This window comes from Grus americana, chromosome 1 (assembly GCF_028858705.1).
Source record: "Grus americana isolate bGruAme1 chromosome 1, bGruAme1.mat, whole genome shotgun sequence".
In the NCBI taxonomy this organism is placed as follows: domain Eukaryota; kingdom Metazoa; phylum Chordata; class Aves; order Gruiformes; family Gruidae; genus Grus; species Grus americana.
This window is the reverse complement of record NC_072852.1, coordinates 214,726,742-214,747,355: the sequence shown is the minus strand read 5'-3', so window position 1 is coordinate 214,747,355 and position 20,614 is coordinate 214,726,742. Positions and strand designations below refer to the sequence as shown.

General features: G+C 39.3%; 1 protein-coding gene across 2 annotated transcripts in view; it reads right to left on the bottom strand.

The window, feature by feature from the left end:
- Nucleotides 1-20,614, bottom strand: part of TENM4 (teneurin transmembrane protein 4) — a 622,246-nt gene that overhangs the window by 508,107 nt on the left and 93,525 nt on the right. For both annotated transcript variants that reach the window (XM_054803254.1, XM_054803243.1), the window contains exon 2: nt 14,133-14,275. The gene's annotated coding sequence lies outside the window, so the exon portion shown is untranslated. The remainder of the gene's footprint in view (nt 1-14,132; nt 14,276-20,614) is intronic.

Below are 20,614 nucleotides of genomic sequence, written 5' to 3'. Positions count from 1 at the left end.
GAATGTACAAGCAGACACTATGAACTACGCCACAGATAGGGTAAGATTCATCTCTCATTAAACTTTGGATGTTGAGGACATCTTCACATGAACTAGCCACCCTCAACCTCTTTGACTGTTGATGGAAAGAAACTACTGCTACAGGCTCCTTCCAGCTGGGATGAACCCCAGCCTAGGAATGCATCTTAGGATAGAGCCAAGCTAATACAGCTCATGAGCTGCTGCAACATGACTATCTCGTCCTCCTAATATATCCTCTCTGTGGGAGAAGATGCTTGTACTGGGGTGACTCCTTTCTCATGAATTGGCTTGCTGAAGAACAGCTAATTCTGAATAACTCAAGTTGCCATGAAGACACAGCCTACTTCTATGTATTACAGATCCCTCCAAAACTGCTTGGATGGAAAACTTCTAAAGTATTTTATTACAGTCTCAGACTCTGTATACAGTCTGGACTGCCTATGAATCTTGCATTTTAAATTCCCTGGAATTTTTCATACATATAAATATCATAAAGAAAGGACAATTCAATTTACATTTGCTGGGGTTCAAAAGTCACTGTAATTGAATGAGAATTTGCCGTGAAGCATGGATGTGAGTCCTCATGTTTGCCTCTTGACCTGGAAGGATACGGCTAGTGAAAACGTCTAGCAGATAATTACTGCTCGGCTAACCCTGAGGCTTGGCTATTATTCACAGGTCAATCTCTCTAAGAAAATTCCCAGGATAATATTACTGAGGAACACACTCCCCCTGCATAATGCAACACCTGCCTCTGTTGTGAGAGCCCGAGGATGGGGAGTTGAGCTTTACCTCTTCTTTGGTTTCTTCATTAACCTTTCTTGTAGGACAGAGGGTGGAAGTAGCAAAAAGGAAGATGACCAAGTCAGCTTGCGATAGAGAACCTGGGGCAATTTTCTTTTCAGTGCTTATCAGTGCTATGACTGCATGTGTAGAGATGAGGAGGACACAAATTCTCATGTCATGCGACAGGATCAGGTGTTGCTGTTGGAGAAAGGAAGGGGACTGGTTTGAATACACAGAATATTTGCTTGCCCAAAAGCACTAATGAATGGGCCTTGTTAGAGCACGTCATCCTCTTCTGTGCATAGGATTATGCACATCTTTCACCATTAAAAGGAACATATCTTTTACAACACTGTTTTTACAACATTGTGAGGAATTTGATGTGTTTCCATTTGCATTCTCCAATCTAGTGGAGGGTGTCCCTGCCCATGGCAGGGGGTTGGAACCAGATGATCTTTAAGGTCCCTTCCAACCGAAACCAGTCTGGGATTTTATGATGATTCTATGAATGCCAGCAAACCATTTCTCTTTATATATTCTATTGCAGATGACCAAGAGGAAAAATAAACATGTTGAAAAGTGATCTCAGAAGATTACTTAAAATTATTGTTTAGTCTTCTTTTTGTCAAGATGAATATACGTCCAGGACCCAGGGGCAGCAGTCAGATATGTGCTGTAGTTTAGGCAGGGTCAGCGTGCTCCCTGGGCTTCTACAGCAGTGCAAGGCACGTGAGCACGTGTACGGGATGGACCAGGTCGTAACCATGCATGGGAGTGAGCCCAGCCTGCTTTATTCCCCTCAGAGAAACTTAAGGCCATAAAAGATCTCCAGAGGTCATCTAGTCCATCCCCTCGCCCCGAGGCAGGCTTAACTACGGGGAGGTCATGTCTGACAGATGTTTGTTTAACTTGCTCTCGTAATGATGGAAACTCCGTAACCACTGCAGATAATCTGTGCCTGGTCTTTAGTGTCCTCATCGCTAGAAATCTTTCCTTCCCAGTGTTATAAATCCACCCTTGCTGTTGTAAGACAAGAAGCAGGACAGATCAACAGCAGGAAAATGTACCGGGGGGGGGGGGGAAATTAATACCCAAGGGGAAAAAAGTGGAATAAAAGAAAAAACCTACAAGGGTCTATAGGTTGATCTGCAATAGATCAAAATTTTGCAACTCTGAAAGCAGCGCCAAAGGGGAAAGTTTAGTGGACCCAGTGCCAGCAGTAAGAATAATAATTAATAATAATTACGCATCTGGTCAAAGGTCAATGCTATAGTAAGGTTACATGATTAGTCTGGACAGCAACATAGAGAGCGGATGGGAAAAGGTATGTAAGGGTCTTAATTAATGCCACTTATAATGTTATTAATAATGTATGATTAACTATTTAAATATTAATATCTTTTATTACTTTCTCTTATTTTGCCATATTGCATAGAAAGCAAAAACATCATCTCTGCCTATAATAGCTTATATATAAAAGTTACTGGTAGATTTTCAACCCTGTATTGAAAGAAACATAGGTCTTCATGTTCTGATTCAAATTTTTATAAATCTCTTTAATTCCACTTGTGTTAATTATGTCTTCCAGCTCTTTAGCTAAAAGAACTGGAAGTATCATACCTACTTACTATACTAATTAGTGTGGTTTTGTATTGTTTCTTGTTTTGCTTCCAATTTTTTAAGAAAATACTGAATGAACTGTTTTTTTCTAGAGTAACAACGTAGTGTGGAACAGCTCCAAAAGATACCAGTTTAAATTGGAAACAGCTGGGAAAGGGGAAATCAGCTATCAGTCTTGAATTACTACTACTGTAACTGGAAACAACTTTACAAGTACATTTGGATAATTCATATTATTTTGCCAACACTTTGAAGTTACACTTTCCTCCCTCATTTCTTAAGTCAGCAAGAAATGGTTATTAAAGGCATCTCTTAAAAAAAATGAAACTGTCAAGATGTGGCTTTGAAATCTTTGAAAAGACGCCTGTAACATATAATGTGCTATAAGCACGTCTATTAAATCGTGGCTCTTGTGGTTCTAACACAGAAATATCAGAAAAGAATTCTTTTCACATAGGATCAGTAGCTAGACAATAATGGGAAACACTTGGGCTGAAGGTAAAAGTTGGCTAAAGTAAGCTCCTTCCCATCTGCTTGTTATCAGCAGTTATAGGGGCAAGGCAGGTGACCCATAAATACATTTTTTTAAAATGACAGGCTTTTGTTTGTGACTGTGGCATGATGAAGGGTTTTGGTTTAACTTTATGGAGATATTGTCCAGGAGTTCAAAATTAAATAACAGCTGTTAGTAAAGAAAAAAACGGTGCTGGGAGAAACTGAAATGATTTTCCCATGTTAGAAAAAAGAAAAATGCTAAAAAAATAAAGTCCTTAGAATTTGCCAGACATTGTTGTGCTAGAAAATGAGAAGCAGACTGAAATCAATAGCGGAATTGATCAATTAACTTCCCCTGTCCCAGGTAAATGAAATGCAAAGAAAAGTAAAAGCACTTGGGAAAGACAGTGAAGAGAAAAATTTATTCAGGTTCACAAATAAATCCAAGAGGAGGAGACAGACACCAGAGCACCGTCTATTTAGTATTGAAAGGCACAAACCAAGGATCGAAAGGTAAAGCTAAACAAATTCACAGCAGAAAAAAAGGTACAGATGCTTAACAGTGAATGCACTTAACCACTTAAACGCGCTTGTGATAGGCATGGTGGGATCTCTATCTCTGAATGTGCTCCGTGCTTCAGGCTCTGGAAGATAAGAGTTGTCCACACAGAAGTTGCTAGGCTCCAACTGGGAATGAATGAAATTCCATCACCCCTATTAAATGAGAGGTCAAGGTGGAAGAGCTAATGGTTTCTCTGACCTTAAAAATCTTTGAAATTATGAAACTGTTAGATTAGGTTGCTGATCTAATTGTCTGAGTGACTTAGAGTTGTGGGGGTTTTTATATAGGGTTTTAAATTTAATATATTGCTTATGACTTACTATCGTTGGGATAGATACAATAATTAACCTTTAGTTATTTTTGAAGACATAGCTTCTCTAAAAACAAGGAGGTTTTGTAGGTCATAAGTGCTGGTTGGCATTCAGTAACTACAGTGTGAAAAAAACCCTTTGAAATCCCTTAAAGTCATTCTCTACACTGCATCTTCTTCAAATATATTGTCATCAAGAACATTAGTGAATTTCTAAATCAATTAAATGTTTGTTAATTAACAGCAATAAAGAAAAATCAAGTTATGTAATTATAAGTGAATTAAAAACAATGGAATTATTATTAATACTAAAGATTGGCATTCTTCCCAGAGCTCTAAGTTTAATTTTACTTGCCTTTTTAAAGCTAAATTCCTTCTCTAAAATCCATCCAGCAAAATTATTGATGTTGCTTTGTTACCAATGGTTTTGCAGATGCAGGAAAAGTGGAGTACTCTTGCAGAGGATGCAATAATTTGAAATTCTTTAATGATCAGGTTCAGGGATAGAAGATTCATAACAACAAAAGAAAATCTAAACTAAAACAATTTTTTAAGGCATCTTGGACAGACTTGACATGAGATTGTATTCATAGATGATCTACTCAACCCGTAAGGCAAATCTGGTTTTACCTAAGCTTTTCCATTGAAATTAAAAATGAGACCAATTTATGAAATTAAGACTTAGATCTTGAGTTCAAGGTTGCTCAATTACAGGGTTTTAGTCTGTCCCATCAAACGGCTCTTTAAGTCAGACAACAACCCAAACCACCCTGATTTTCATGATTGTCAAGGCCGGTTCACCTTTAAGAATTGATTTATCAGTGTGAAATGAAGGCAAAATTGGAATAATAAGATCAAGTAGGGTCTGCTTCGTTCTGCTCCATGACAGAGCAGCATCTGATTTGTCGGTATTCTCTTCTTGTGCTGGCCTGTTGCTCATTTTAGTACATGTGTAAATCAGAAAGTTAGAGAAGATCAACAAAATTGCCTTCACTTGAGAATGAAGAGGCAGTAACAGAAACCAAGAGTGCCCAGGCTCACATCTGCGAGTCCAGCCATCAGCCTGAACACCTCTCCCACAGCATTAATAATATTTCCTCAGGGAATGGTTTCTATCGCTAATGCTGCAGTACTGGTTCCACACCTCCCTAAAGGAAGGGCTGCAGGCAACTGAAGAGGAAGGTGTTGGCTCCAAAGAGCGGTGATTAGACGGCTGGGAGAAAAGGTGGGTGACGTGAACTGCCAGGCTTAACGCAGGGTTAACCAACCAGATCCTGTTATACAGAAGGCGAAAGTCAAGTGTTCATTGCTTTATTTTGGCATAATCTGTGTATTTATTAATTAAAAAGCAGCTGCAGAATATGAGAAGAAATTCAGCTGCTCTTTTCCTTCGTCCCCCACAACCAGGCTCTCACAGTACCTAACATCTCCTTACGATCTCTCATTTCAGCGCTGGTCTTGCCCTCCTTGCTGTTTCCTTCTCTTTTGTTTGCTCACTGCCTGCTCTCTTACCCTTCTTTTCTGTGCTGTTCCTCCTGTTCAAATTAATTTTTTCATCATTTATTTTATAAATTCAGCTCTCTCAGGTCTCCCTTCTTCATTTTCTGGTGGCCAGCAGTGCTCGGGATCTGGTGCCTTTCACTTTGTTCCCTGCCTGTCAGCAGTACTAACGTATGAAGCTTGATGAAATAAAAACAAACCTGCTGACAGGTCTTGCCAGCAGTGGTTTGATGCAATTAAATACTAATTCAGATTCAGATTTGTGATGGTTTGCAACCAATCAAATCCCAAGGCCATTTTGTCCTTTAGACATAGTTATGTAGTGCTCTCCTTAACAACAGCAGAAAAGGCACGTGGATATATGTATTTCCATGATGAAAGATATGCTGCCTTGCTAAAAGCATCTTAGTCTCTCAGGGGATCTGCTGGGAGACCTCCAGAGACAGTGGTGGTCCACCGCAGCCCAAATATCCATCCTGAATCCTGAAAGACTTAGCACTTTTTTTTTTTTTACTTTTTTTTTCCTCTTTTTTTTTTACTTTTTTTTAAAAAACTTTTTTTTTCCCCTAAAACAATTAGACAGCTGTGGGTTTAAATTATTATAAAATGAATGTGGGGCTGAAGCTCCCTGGTGAGAAGACAGGGCTGTGTATTCCCGTCATTACTTTCCTGCATCATGCAGAACCATTGTTTCAGGCTTTTACAATCCAAGATCACATTTCTTTATTTAGATACCTTGGTCAATTTTGAGGGCAGTTAGTTACTCATATAGCTATACATATACAGAACCCAATTTTCAGTTAAACCTATTTAAAAGTGTCACAACTCTTTGTACCTTGTTCTCTTTACAACAGGGGAAGAACAGCAGCAGCGGCATAAGGCGTATTTATGGTAGTAGCCAATTATTCCCACTAGGAAGAGATGCGTGTCTTCACCTACAGTGGTACAACAAAAGCACCACCTTTGAAGTGCAGAGAATGCCTCAGTCAAGATGCAATAACCTAGGTTACACCTAGAAGTTTTCCTGCTCAAACCATAAAGGAGTAGTCCATTTCTTTTACAACAAAGTCCAAAAATCAGCAGAAATTTTTAGGGCCACTGTGAACACAGTAGTCTCAAATCCATCTTGATATCAAGAAGTTGAACATGTGAGCAAGTGCTAGAAAAAAGGTATTCCAGTCTTCACTCTGAAATATTTTTTTATTAATATTTTGTCACAAACTTTGACTCAAGCCGGTTATTTTCCCCCAGAAATTTCTACTTTCTCAACCCTCTTGAGCAAACTAAAGACTGATGACGCCTAGTTATCCATCCCTGCTTATGCCTAAACCTGATGAACTTTTAAGCTTTTCTGTGTTCTTGATTTTCATGCACTTGTGTATTTGTGTTTTTGGAGACCTCTTAAAGACCTTCTGAAGACTTCACATTCATTCACATTTCAGCTCACGAACAAAGAGAAGAGAAAACATGGATCTAAGAACCTGAGAACCTCTCAGCAAAATATCTGTCCATGCTGTGATACGCAACTTTGCATTGCGGTAGAAACATGCAGGCTTTACGTGTGCCGACCCCGTCCTTCCGTCTGGCTCCCTGTACATCAATAGCACAGCAAACAGCCTGCCATACATCACCGCGCAGATCCTGAAGACAGACACCTGTTCAATATCGGTGTTCAATCTCCTGAGTTAAAAAACACATTCAGGGAGTTATTATTATTTCATAAATATGGTTTATTAATCTGGCAGGCTGTAGTGTTTGAATTTAAAATGAATCCTTCTATCTCACATGACTATTGAAAGAAAATGCTATCATAAAAGATACCGTTGCATGAGCTGGTAAAAAAATTATTTTCTTGTGCATAATAATTATCTGCTAGAGAAGATACTGAGCAATCCTTTGGACACATAAACAGTTTTACCTATTGTTACAACAGTCTGCTCGATTTATTTAAGCTGAATCTTTACGAACTCCTATTCGTGTACCAATGGTTTTAAATAGCGGCTAAAGCCAGGTCTGTAGTAGTGTGAGGTTAACTGAGTATGATGAAGCATAAGAAGTCCCAGATAACTAAACCATAAAGGCAGCACACCTGTTACAGGAACATCAACAAATGTAAAATAGCTTAGTATTTCACAATACAATGAAATGGAAATGAATGGCAAAGTCGGTAGGAAATATTGCTGCAGACTTTTATACATGTTCTAAGTCTGATTTTTGAGAAGTAATAAGCGTATAACTAAAACATCTCTACCAAACCTTGGAAACTATTAGTAATACTATAGCTATTTGACAGAAAAGGAACATAAAATGTCCAAAGGTTAAATATCTGCTTATTTTGAGTTTGACTTATTGTAGAGAAAAGCCAAATTAATTGTCTGACGATTTTAAAGTTTGCAGAATCTTGCATATATTTTGACAACTTATTAGTAATAGGGTAAATATGATTTCAAAAAGCATCCTCTCAATGTACTCAAGGGGGTTTTTTTGCATATGCTTTTTGAAGCTTTTCTCATGCTTTTGCCCCTTGCACCTATTAATATAGACTTTGCAATTTATTTATCTTTATCAGCAGAGAAATTCAAGGATTGAAAGAGAACAGTTCCACAATATCCTAGTTAAGATACCAGCTTGGGATTTGTTTGTGTCCTTGCAGACAGATGGCAATTAAAAAAAAAGGGGGGAAAAAATGTAACAATAGCAAAGGATTGATTGACAAGTGCTATCGAACAAGACTTCCTTCAAATATTTTATGAAAAGGACACTGGATTTCATTAAATTCTGTTTTGAAAAGCTCTCTATTGAAAAGAATGCATTCAGAGGAATTAACTGTTTCTGTCCTGCAGATCACGTACCAAATTCAGAGTTCACCTTCTCGTGGCAGGAGGCCTCTTTCCCTCTTGCCCTATCTGCAACAGGAAGATAAGAGGCAGGTGGAAAGGTCTTGCATCCTTATTATATGCAAAGAGTAAAGGTATTTGTACAGGGCTGGATGCATTTTTAAGGACCAGCTTAAAATACATAATTGCTTTATCTGCTGATAGACTGAGGATTGTGCTATCTGGGGCACACAGGTTGGGAAAAAGAGCGCTCAGAAAACTGCTTAAAAAATCTGTTTTGTAAGCTCCTCACTCTGGAAACTTCCTTAACTATTTCTAATGGCATGAAACTCCAAATCATTCCTATCAGCTGAAGGCCACCAAAGTGCAACGGAAGTTGACACAGCAGAAGATTGTGGCTCAGGCAATCTTTTGCCACAAACACCATTCACCCCAAGTTTGTAGATGTTTTACTAAAATACAGTCACCTGGGACTCATGCAGCAGGCATGGATTTGCAAAGGCAGAATAAAATTTTTCAAGGAGCATCTCACACAGCCATTGTAGCTGGAGCCCCCCAAAATAGCACAGATCTAGATACAGAGAGGACAACACAATGTGCTCTTCAGAGCAGTGGCCAGGAGAAGACCAGTCTGGCTACCTACATACACCTTCAGTAAAACCTGAGGAGAAAATACAATGTAGGAATCCTACTGTTGTGAGGATTAAAGAGCCTGAAATTGCTGTTCTGGCTCAGTGCAGAGTTACCTGAGAGGACAGGATAGATATAATGGATATTATGGAGCCTTCTTCTCAAACCTCAGCCATGATGCACTCACTGTTGATTTCCTATCTACAATCCTGCCTTCCTGTACTACAGAAACAAGGAGACAAGAAGAAAAAATTTCCTTCCCCCACTCATGCCACAGGCAGGAAAAGCAATCAAGGAAAAAGGAATGGGGCTGAGTGGAGATGAGAAAGGTGGGAGCGGATGGTGGGAGAATCCCAATGAGCATGTCAGTGTTGTCACTATGGCCTATCTGTTGGCTGGCAGTCTGACTTCAGGTTGCAGCAAATCACAGTGCACTTTGCATAGGAAAACTCAAGAATAGGAGAAGTCACTTGGCCCATATCTTGACCCCTCAGGCAGTTTGGATTTGGCTATGGTGTCTGTCATATTGCCGTTACGAGTAACCTGAGTTGAAGACCCAGAAGGATTAACCTCGTCCTTAGCAGGAATATTCTGAAGTGGCTGATAACAATTCACTTAAATGTTCATGTATAGCAACTGCAATGGCATTACATACGAAGGGAACTTACAAGGATGGAAAAGCCTCCAGCCAGGAATCTCATCCCACTTCTTTGCATGGGGATATCTAGTGCAGAATAGACAGTGCTAAATCCCCACTATAAAAGTGATGACATGGAGAAAGGAAACTTCAGCTGACATTTAGCTGGAGCTAAATGTGGGTGTCAGCAAATTCAACCAACATCTCCTCACACTGTTTCCAAGAGCTGTCAGAGAAGGTGGACTTGTCCTTCCCTCTGAGAAGCAGATAAACAGAAAAAATCCTTGTCCCACTAAGACATCTGTAGCTACAGGGATGCCTTTGGATAATGACAAAGATGAACTTCCCAGATTTTTGAATGGGAATTTGCATTTTCTTCTTTAATGGCTTCCTTTCTTAGAATCACAAAATAATGCAGGTTTGACCAGGTTCTCTGGAGATCTATAGTCAAACCTCCATCTCAAAAGCAAATTCAGTTATATTAGGTAGCTCAAGAATTTGTCCCACTATTTTAAAATCACCAAGGATGGCGATAACACAATCTCCCTGGGAAACCTGTTTAAACATCTGATTATTTTCATATTGAAAAAGTTTTCAAAAAATTATTTGGCAATTTTTATTTTTTAACCACCTTACACCTATGGTGCACTTTATACACGCAGAGACTGGCAATGATAGTGACTTCAAACCTGAAGCTACCACAGTGGCTATCTTGTTAATTCCACTATAAATATTCAATTTCTAAAGGTATTTTTGGTTTCTAGGATAGCTCTATGCCTCACTCCACATAATGTAGTTATCTCAACAGGTTTATATCTGAGGAAAATAATTACTATGTACATCAGCAAATATGTTTTTTCTTGTCCCATCTCTAAAAACAGAATCAGCTTTATTTGCCAGTTTTGTGGCATTCTATGCCTTTCCCAAAGCCTTCTGATAAATTATCACAGCAATGCCAACCATGCACTATAGAAATGATCCATGTCTAATGAAACAAGTAGTGTACTTTAATATTTTCAACTACAGAACAGGGTACTGGAAATCAATTTATATAGTGGAGGCTGCAAAGGTCTGAGTATATCACCTATTTCCATCCTGGGCTCTTTTTCTGGAAAGAATGTATCACTAAGGAAAAAAAAAAAAAAACAAACCCAAACCCCAAAAAACCCAAACATGCAACTACTAAGGGGTAGTTTTATTCTCTTTATGTCAACATCCTTTACAAATATTGGTCAATCTCATTAAATTCATTGTACAAATGGGCAAGATAGACTGATATAATCTCTCAAACCCTTGTAAATCCAGAGTAGATGTAAAGTTACTTCACCATATCTCAGCCCGGTGGTCTCCACACTAGACCACACCACCATCCTTAATTTTCTGCTGCAGAGCAGGATCCAAAACTGAAATGTGATCATAAAGAGAACAAACCACATGGGATACCATGAGTCAACTAAGAGCATGGTCCGATGATCACTTCTGATCATTGTCTGTGTCCCTTTTCCATAACAATAGTGGTAAATCCTAACAGGCAGCAATTAGTGACATTATTTTGCAGTGCATTAATCTGGCAGTCTGGGTACCTTGAAGCACCATGTCTCAGGGTAGAGGATGGTAACTGTCAGCAGAAGAACACTTCCTACGAGCACCGCTTGTACTGACTCGGGGAAACTATTCCTACCTAGACATATTCTGTCTCCTCACTGAAATTCAGCCATGTCAAGTGCTCCAACAGCTTGAGAAGCACCGTTAATAAAAATGATCAATTACTGCTGCTGTTTCATGTCTTCATCAACCCCCTACTTGTGGTAAGCAAAACAGGTTTCATTTTTATAGAAGGTCTTTCAACCTCAGGGTCTTTGAGGACATGGCACCAGCAAAACAACAGCCTTGATTCAGTAGATGCCCTACAGGGGTTCCCTGTGCGTTTATTATGGAAGCTCAATGTGCCCAGTGTGCAACCAAAGATTATTTTTCTTCCAAAGGCCAGGCTTGCGTGGAATTCTGTTAATTAAATGCACTGTAGAAATGTCAGCCTTTACCCCTTACTATACATATAGCATTCTTTGTCCTTCACATAATGATTTTAAAGTGTTCTGCAGACATCATGTGATTGAATAATAAGATATTATTATTGAATCTTTACGTCTCCTATTGTCCCAGGATCACTGACCTTGCTTTCCCAATACAGAGGTCTGTCTACCAGGCTAATCACACTGATATCCGAGTACTTCAGAGGAGATCCTCATGTGGCAACATTTCTGCACGAACTCAAAACTGGCTAGACGTACTGATAAGTTCCATTTATTAATCGCCTTGTGTGTTTCTGCAAGGTTATAAACCAATTCTCATTTCAAATGTAAATCCCTATCCTGGTGGCATGTGGGGAGATGCATGGTTCCGATAACTGAAATTCCCTCCAAGTTGTCAGGGTTGCCCATAGAGGTAGCAATGGCTGCAATTTACTATCAGATAGTAACCATGGGGAACCAGGAGGAATGGATCTGCTTTTCCAGCAGATATGTAGTACTGATTAATGTCTTTGAAATACTGAATCACTAGGGGAATAACCCTTCGTTTATGTCTTTCATTTTCATTTGCTAGGATAATGTATTAACACTGTATGTTTTAGCCATGGACAACCAGATATTAGCACACCTTCCCATAAATATATTTTTTTTTCCCCTTGACTGGATATGTAGTATAGACATATCCATAAATATCCGTGTACACAGCTGGGTATATGCAATACATCTGGCAGGGAATGGCTACCCCCAGCACAATACCAATTTTTAATATAATCTTGGCTTCTTTCCATAGCTGTCAAAAAGTCTAGGTTAGGTTGATAGGTCTCTTAAAAAGTACAGTTTGTGGCAATTGAGTTTTTGCTCCTTTTTTTAAGAAAGTCCTGATACTTATGAGGGCTTTTTTATTCCAAGAATGAGACATTTTAATGGCTGCTAAACAAATTATGGTACAAAAGCTCCTATCTGGAGATAGACAGATATTTCATGGTGTCATCAACATCCTTTGCATACCTGCATGTCTAAGAAAATGTCCAACTGCTCTGCTTTACCACTCAGAGGCTTTTAGTTTCTTTTCTTTTCTGAAAGGAAATCTGAGTGCTCCACTATTGCCTCACCACACTTTTCATTTGTCCTGAAAACCCTTGTTTTCTCCCTCTAACTCAGTGGAGATACCTAGGCTATAGTTTCTTTTATTGAAATATCTCTGGGAATCCCCAAAAGAAAAAGAAAAGAGGCTTGATATAATGACATTATTGCTATACCAATCTCTACCAAATCAGTCAGCTACAGTCAGAAATCTAAACATTCCTTAAAACAGATTTATTTTAATAAAGACATATCAAGAACAATCTGCCTGTCACTGTTACAAAGTGTATTTTCAAGAACTTGCCCAAAGCTGCAGGAATTCAGGCTAGTCTCATTACTATGTAAACACTATAATCTGAAATATGTAATTATAGCCTGGACCAATGGAAGAATACAAGCATATGCTTATTGTTTAACACTATAGGAGAATCAGTGCATCTTTGAAACGTAAAGCTATCCTTTGAACCCTATCCAAATAAAGACATTCTCCTGTGCGGGATTTCAAAACCAGAAATGTCATAGGACTCATCCACATCCTTACAAGTCAGGCCATTACAGCTCGTGTTCATTTGTTTCTGTACATTGAAGTACAGAGTTCCTGACTAGAAGCTGTAGAAATAAACTTAATTGTGTTTCTAAATCTTTTTCTGTGGCTGGTTAAAGCCTTGGTATATGTAGCACTTTAACAATATGTCAAATTTCTATTGAATTTCTTTTGTCCTCTTCGAAATACTTTGGGATGTGCACCCATTTGGAAAACTAAGTTACAGTTTTCTGTGGCTGACAAGTTCTAGTTATTATTTGTTAAGCACAAATAATGTGTTTTGGGGATAATACAGTTCTGAAAGGCATCTTATGCAGCATGATTAGATGAGCCAGAGGTAGTAGATGCACGTGATATTGTAACATCAGTGGTGGTTACGCTCATTCAGCAAAAAGTGTTGGAAGTCAAGATAAAGTTGCCAATTTGGAAGTCAACACACAGTTTGTGTTTGTTGGGGAAAAAAAGTGTTATCTTTGCTTGTACTGGGAGCGTGGAAGAGTAAAAAGGTGAGTGTTGGTGGGTATTTGGTGAGTTGGAAATGCTGGTGAAACATAGAGAACAGAGGCTCCGTAGTAAAGAATAAATTATGCTAAGTAGTATATGAACTGCCATGAAATTATATTTAGGTTATTTCTTATACTTCAAATGAACTTCCAGAACAGCACATTAACATTGACAATGATGTCATTTATTCAAGCTTCAGGAACCTGAGATCATTTCTGATCTTGATTCAATCACTTTGGCTAAATCTTTTGTTAACAATACAGAAAAAAAAGGATTTTTCCAAGTGATCACTATTTATTAGACAATAAATTTAAAATGACACTGTAAATATAATTTCATGTTTTTTTGCTTTTTTCATTTATTTAAAGAAAAAGAAGGATGAAATCAAGAGACAAATAATGATGCTTTAAAATATCACAAGAATTAGCTTGATTTATCAACTCCACTTAAGTATAGACACACATCGAAAGAAAATGATAAATGTATAAATCCCATACCCACGATAGATTAAGAGTTTTACTTCTTTCTCTCATTTTTACAAATAAATCTAAAAAATAATGATAGTGTACTTACATATTTCAGATCCTCATTTGTCTAAGAATAGAAAGCACTCAAGTCAAGTGTCAGAATAACTCGGGTGGTCTCTTCTCAATCCCCTTTCTGTGTTCACCATCCACAAAAATCAGTGCGCCACTGCAATGGTCCAGCCATCCTCACTACAGAAAAGGAGCCAGGTGTTGGGTGTCAGAAAAGACTGGGACGGATTTGTAAAGGTTGTTTGCATGGCAGCTGTCAGGATTGTCCATGTACAATCCTTCATAAGTTCGAAGACCCAGATTCCCCCTATCTGTGAGCACTTAAGTATCTACACCAGAAGAATGTTCTCCCCAGGCTACCACCTCATCAGGCAGCAACTGGATCTGTCTTTATGTCTGTATTGACAGGGAGAAATGGACATCTACCTTCATATCTACAGGACAGCCATGCCCAAGCTGCCTTCCCATGCTCTGATTTCCTCAGGAACCTGGGCAACCAGAGCTGAGTTATGGCATGTTCCAGCCTGGTTCCTTACCCGGGATAGACAAGGCATGCCACCATCCATGGCTGGCTTCACAGTTTAGATGTGGTCTCAAAGGCTGGGTAAGGAGCAACTGTACACCAAATGTGAGGTGCTTCAAGCTGAGTGGAATGAAATTGGACTGAAGTTAATATGCACACATATTTAAATCTGGAGAAAAAGAAAACATGGTTTTCACGGGACAAACCTAACAACATTTTCTTTCCTTCTTTTCTAGATTTCATGCTTATTACTAGTAATAAAGTATATTTACTTATTTTAAGAGATCACTAAAATACTGTAGTTTTTACTGACTTATATGGTCTTTTTTTAAGAAATTAAAGGAGGGAGACTCCTGTGTCTGACACCTGGATGAGTCCAACTGTTTCAGCATATATCAAAAAATCACTGTCTCCGTCTAATAGTCCAAATTATTCAGACACTTTAAATTTAATTTGTTTATGTCCTGAGCATTTTTTTAGCAGCTCAATATTTGATGGGGACTTGAACACAAGTCCTAACTTGGTAGGCACTGAATTCTATATATACCTTTACCGTGAGGCATATTTGGTAATGTCACTCAGTTTAGCGACAACACTCACAGGTATAATCTATGGCACAGCGGTGAAAATGAGCCAGTATATGATCTTGCTAAAGGCCAACAGCTTCTGATAGGTCACAATTAGCATGCCCCTTGGCGTTATCAAAAAATAACTTGAAAAATTGTGACTGCAGATGTAAACTCAGCCCAGCTCAGCTGTCCACAGAAAACTGTGTCCTGTGCCACTAGAGATGCCCTACTTAGACTTATTGTCCTTCAGCTGCCATCCAGAACGACATGGCTTTCCTGCAGATCCTGCATCTTCTCTGCCAGTCTCTTAAATAAGTTTGGGCATCTCAAATGGATCTAGGCATCTCAAATGTCTCTAAGTATATTATAAAACTAAATCATGCACTGAATCACAGGTTACGCGTTGACAATATGACTCTGAGATCCCCCCACCTCACTATTGCTATTCCCCATATATAACACCAGCACACCACCCCTTTCCGCAAGTACCGCTTCACGGAATGGGTTGCATACCAGGATGCCAACACTTTCTTGTCATATGCTGTTTACACACATGCAAGCATGCTGTATCAGGGCTCATTTTTTTTTTTTTTTAAAATTAAAATCATTGCTTTTTTGTAAAAAATTAAAGCAGTGGCAATTGCAAAGAGCCATTATGTTTTGATTGTTAGGAGCTGACATAAATGGATTCCAGTAGAGATAATGCTGTAAATGTTGATCATGTTACAAGTTGGCCCACCTACTGTCACTTCAGGAAGCCAAGGTTTAAATATAAATCTCCTATTTTTAACTGAGTTAATATTAGAACTGAAGGAGGAGATGTTCAGCTGGGGTAAATAGTAGCTTCGCTGATGTAAATGGCACTATGCTGATTTACAGCAACGAAGGAACTGAAACAGTATATCTTCTCTCCACCGACAGCTCCGTTAATGTATTTATAATATTAATTCAATAAGGAAAAGAAAAATCACAGTGCAAAGAAAAGTTGAGATTATTCAAATGTATCTGGTGAGTTCTGACAAACTTCTATGAGTAAATGAATGGAAATAAACAGTATGCGTCTTAGCCCACTAGACTGCTTCAAATCCCTGAGCTAAAATCTGCATGTTAAATAATTTTGTTTACAATGAGTAGTATATTCCAGATGTAATTAAAATAAAGAAAATTGGTTTTGGATACATCTTGATGAAAAAAAAAAAATCCAAAAAAACTAAGGTATTAAATGAAAGTATTTTTCTATACTCCAAGCATCCATTTATGTTTTATTCTTGAATCTGTAGCTCCTGGAGTACTGCGAGTTAGATTATTACCAAAAATAAGAGCAGAACTGTCAGATTTTGTTAATAAATTGGAAATAGGAGTTCCATATCCAGAAGAAAAATAAAAAGAACAAAAATGTTGTAATGTTTAAAACTCACAATTCTAAATACCTAAATTTATCTTGAGTTATTAAATATTCTAGAGTTGGGTATTAATTTTCAGTGTCTATTCCGTAGCGCTTGGACTTTGTAATACTATAGAAACAAAATTTTAAAAATCTAGTAAGTTTAACCCAAGAGCAACCTTACTTCTCTAAAAATCCACCTATAAGGAGCCAAAGTTGTGTTTTCTTTTTAAATTACTTCCTCTATCTTTAGCTTAGGTGTTTAAAGACTGCATAATGAAGCATAGCACAGAGTAAAGCACAGGAGGGCTGAGTCTATGGGCTTTAGGGAGATTAAGGGCTGCAGAGCTGCTCTCTTTTTGTTACATTAACCTGCCCAGAAAAGCAATTCCCTCCACAGCCCCCATGCCCAATCCCCATAAGTGGAGACATATGGCAAGTCTGTGATACAGAGAGCTTTATTGATACTGGGACTGCTCCTTAGCCAGTATAAGTCTTCTCTGCTCGGCTACGAATTGATCCCATTGAGTCTTGGCAAAGTGAGAAGAGTCATAAAGGTTAATGCTGCCCTTGCAGTCAGATTCCTGCTCTGAATTGCCCTCCAAAGGTGCCTCTCTCCATTGACTCCAGGGAGATTTGCTGATTAAACTTAGGCCAGAGCTAACTTTTGTGCCTTTTAGGGTTTGGTGGGATTGATTTGTAATGGTCTTTGTGAACAGCTGGTCCATAACTCTCAGATGTGAGTGTACAGACAGAAAACCATCAGAAGTAGCAACAAGAGTGGTGCAAGCTGGGCATGGCCATCACTGTCTTCTCATCTGGTCGAATGTCAAGACGAGCACCTCCCTCTGCTGCCTGTCCATTATCTAAATGAGGATGATAACCATTAAAACAATTTAAAGCCCAAACTCCATTTTTTCCGTGTTGAATTAACATGAATTTGTTATTTAACATGAACTACCCTGAATGGGAGAGCAGCTATGCATCTTGCAAAAGGGGTTTTCAGCTCAGATTCCTGGCTAAAGGACAAAAGGCGTTGGCTATGTGGCCCAACATTGCACGCACACAGAGAGATTGTTTCATATTTTCTGCTTCCCTCCTCGGATTTCTTTCCTCCAGCCACCAGCTTCTCTGCTAACCTTGAAACTGCGGGGAATTTCATTCTGTGGCTTGTGTTTCCTCCAAAGCAGAACTGCAGAACCTCAGTTCCTCCCTAGAAATTATGTCTCCTTGAGTCATTATTCCCTCTCAGCCTCAGACCACTTCCTGCAATTTCAGAACCACTGAAAATGTCTGTTACAAATGAGCTATTAACCCATGAAGGCTAAACCAGCCTGGATCCACCAGTGTTCCCTGGATACATTTTCCTTTTCTCTTCTCCCTGAACTTTGGTTGAAGTAAAACCGAAAAAGATTCTTCTTCAGAGAGGTTTTTGGCCCGTTTTACAGATCTTATCTTTACTTGAACACTTTTTTTTTTTTCCAACCTCCATTTTTTTGCTGCAGACTACTATTTACCAAATCCATCTTTCTTGAAGAATTCTGATGACCTGTAAAAGGTGAAATGTTAGCTATCAAAACCCTTGGGTATATCCACAAACGATTATGTAAGGCTGGAGGCACAATGCCAGATTAACTGATGACAGACCCATTTATCATTAGCAGCAACAGGCGCATTAATTGGCTACGATACCAGTACCATCCTCCAGCATTAACAAAACTCTTCTTAATCTTCTTGTACCACAAGAACATCCTTTATTAAATAAGATGAATAAGACTGAGGCCAAGGGTTGCCCTGCTTCAGCTGAGAAAGCTCAATTATTTATGGATACTTCACTCATTAAGGCACCAACAGGTTACCAAGCCTTGTAAAGAGAGCTTCTTGGTCTACTGAATAAAGGTTATTATTCCTCACACACGCATCTTCTGTGTCAGGGAAACAACAGCAGAGAAATGAAAACATTTGAGTCCTGTAACGCTTCTGTACTGTGGGAGGGTGATCAAACATTGGAAGAGCCTGCCCAGAGAGGCTGTGAAGTCTCCATCCTTGGTGATATTTAAACCTGACTGAACAAAACCCTGAGCTGTTGTAGCTGACCCTGCTTTGGGCAACATGGGTTGGACTAGATGATCTCCAAGGTCTCTTCCAGCCTCTGTGATGTTCTGTGGTTCTGAGTCTATACGATGAAGTCACATAAGTGGATTCCCAGGTTTCTGTCCCTGGCTCTTCCATGTACTCACACAAAAGTCAATATACTCTTAATCAGCCACTTTTGCCAGCTACCTCACCACGGCAAGAGAAATCTCACACTGAGAAGCTTTTATGCCAATTTTCTTGCATACTCACCACTTGGGCATGCAAAAAAGTAACTAATGGCCTTTTCTTAATATTTTACCTGCAGAATTCCCTGCAGTTACATGAAGTTGTCTGTAAAATGGGAACTAACTGACCCTATCGGGCACAGCTGCTATGGAAACTCCATGTATTATTCCAGGCAGACTGGAGTAGTAGTTTTGTGTGTCATCTTTGTCACCTTGGTTAGTCCGGATGCAGTGATACAATTCAGTTAGCAATAAATGATTGTGACCTGTTTCATTGGAGGAAGAGCTCAAAAGTACTACTCTAATATTTCCTGAGCCTCTGGAAAGACCAATTGGGTCAGGTCCATTTTGCCAACACCAATGAAGTTTTGCAGCGGCACACAATTTCTGCCTGGTGGCTATGTGTTGCTACCATGGCTGCACTTGATATACATAGATTTTATATTATGAATCCCCTTCCATATAGCTTGTTGACTAACCTTGCGTTGATCCTATCATAAATTGCATTTCCCCCCTCCTTTTATCACCTGATCTTTTGATATTGGCAAGAAAGAGAATGACTAATTTTCTCTCACCCCAGGGGACTCGGGGACTTTTTTCTCAGAATGTTAGAAAATTTCCTCCACACTCAGAATGAAGCATTTTGTTTGCAAACAACACACACTACCGGTGAATTTTCAGTGGTGACACTATGTCAGGCTGGCACGCATGCTTTATACCTGCGCAGCCAAAGGAACTGGCAGATGGTTGGTGACAAAAGGAGCATCCCGTAGAGCTGCAGGAGAACCGTCTCAACAGATCCAGGATTTCAGAGCCTGAAAGACACTGTGCAACAGCCCAGCCATAGCTCAGCATTCAGCCAGAAGCAAGGCAGGTGCTTGAAACATTTGCCAGGATTCACTGACTCAAAAGGGCTTAGTCTCCAAGCCAGAAGTAAATCCAGCAAATGGTTGTGAGACGCTCTTACAAAGAGATCTAAGGGCAACTGCCTGGTGTAAGACAGCATCTCCAACCTTGGCTCTGTGACTTTTTGATAGCAAGAGGACAGACTTCTCCCACATTGTCCCTTCCAGGACTCAAAGCAGGACACCCTGTGAGAACAAGAGGGAGCAGTGAGAAGGCACAATGTCAAATAAAGTGGTAGTTCAAAGAGGAGGAGATGTGCTTCACAGCAGGTTTCCCTTAAGCATGGGTCCCCAGCACCACAGCATCTGCCACCACTGTATTTGGTGTCAGGGACCGTTTTATAGGAGACATGTGGCTGTGTATGGTTTACTGCTGCAAAAACACTTGAGATGTAACCCTTGCTGATGGCATTGGTGAGGAGAGAGTCAGGATTGTTGAGCTCGGTATGTTAGACTTGTCAGATTTGGATCAGTCTTGCTCCTTGCTTGACAGCTTCATATTTCATGTCACCCTACCTGTAGTAGGCAAGTGACATACTTGGAGTTCTGTCTCCCATCTGAACTTGTTAAAGAAAAATGTTGTTTTCTGTATCTTTCCTTCTTCAAGTGAGTGGAAGACAGAGGAGGAAGGATACAGGTCTTTGCACCACACTGCTAATTTTTTTTCTTACATCCTCTTCCAGTGAACTTTTCCAGCACCTGCCCCTGCTTCTGCTCAAAATTTCCCATGCTGCAACTGCAACATATTGACATGATTCACAGTTCTCGTTAAGCAACAGTGAACCCATCCAGAATATGTTGAGCCTCCTCCTTCTAC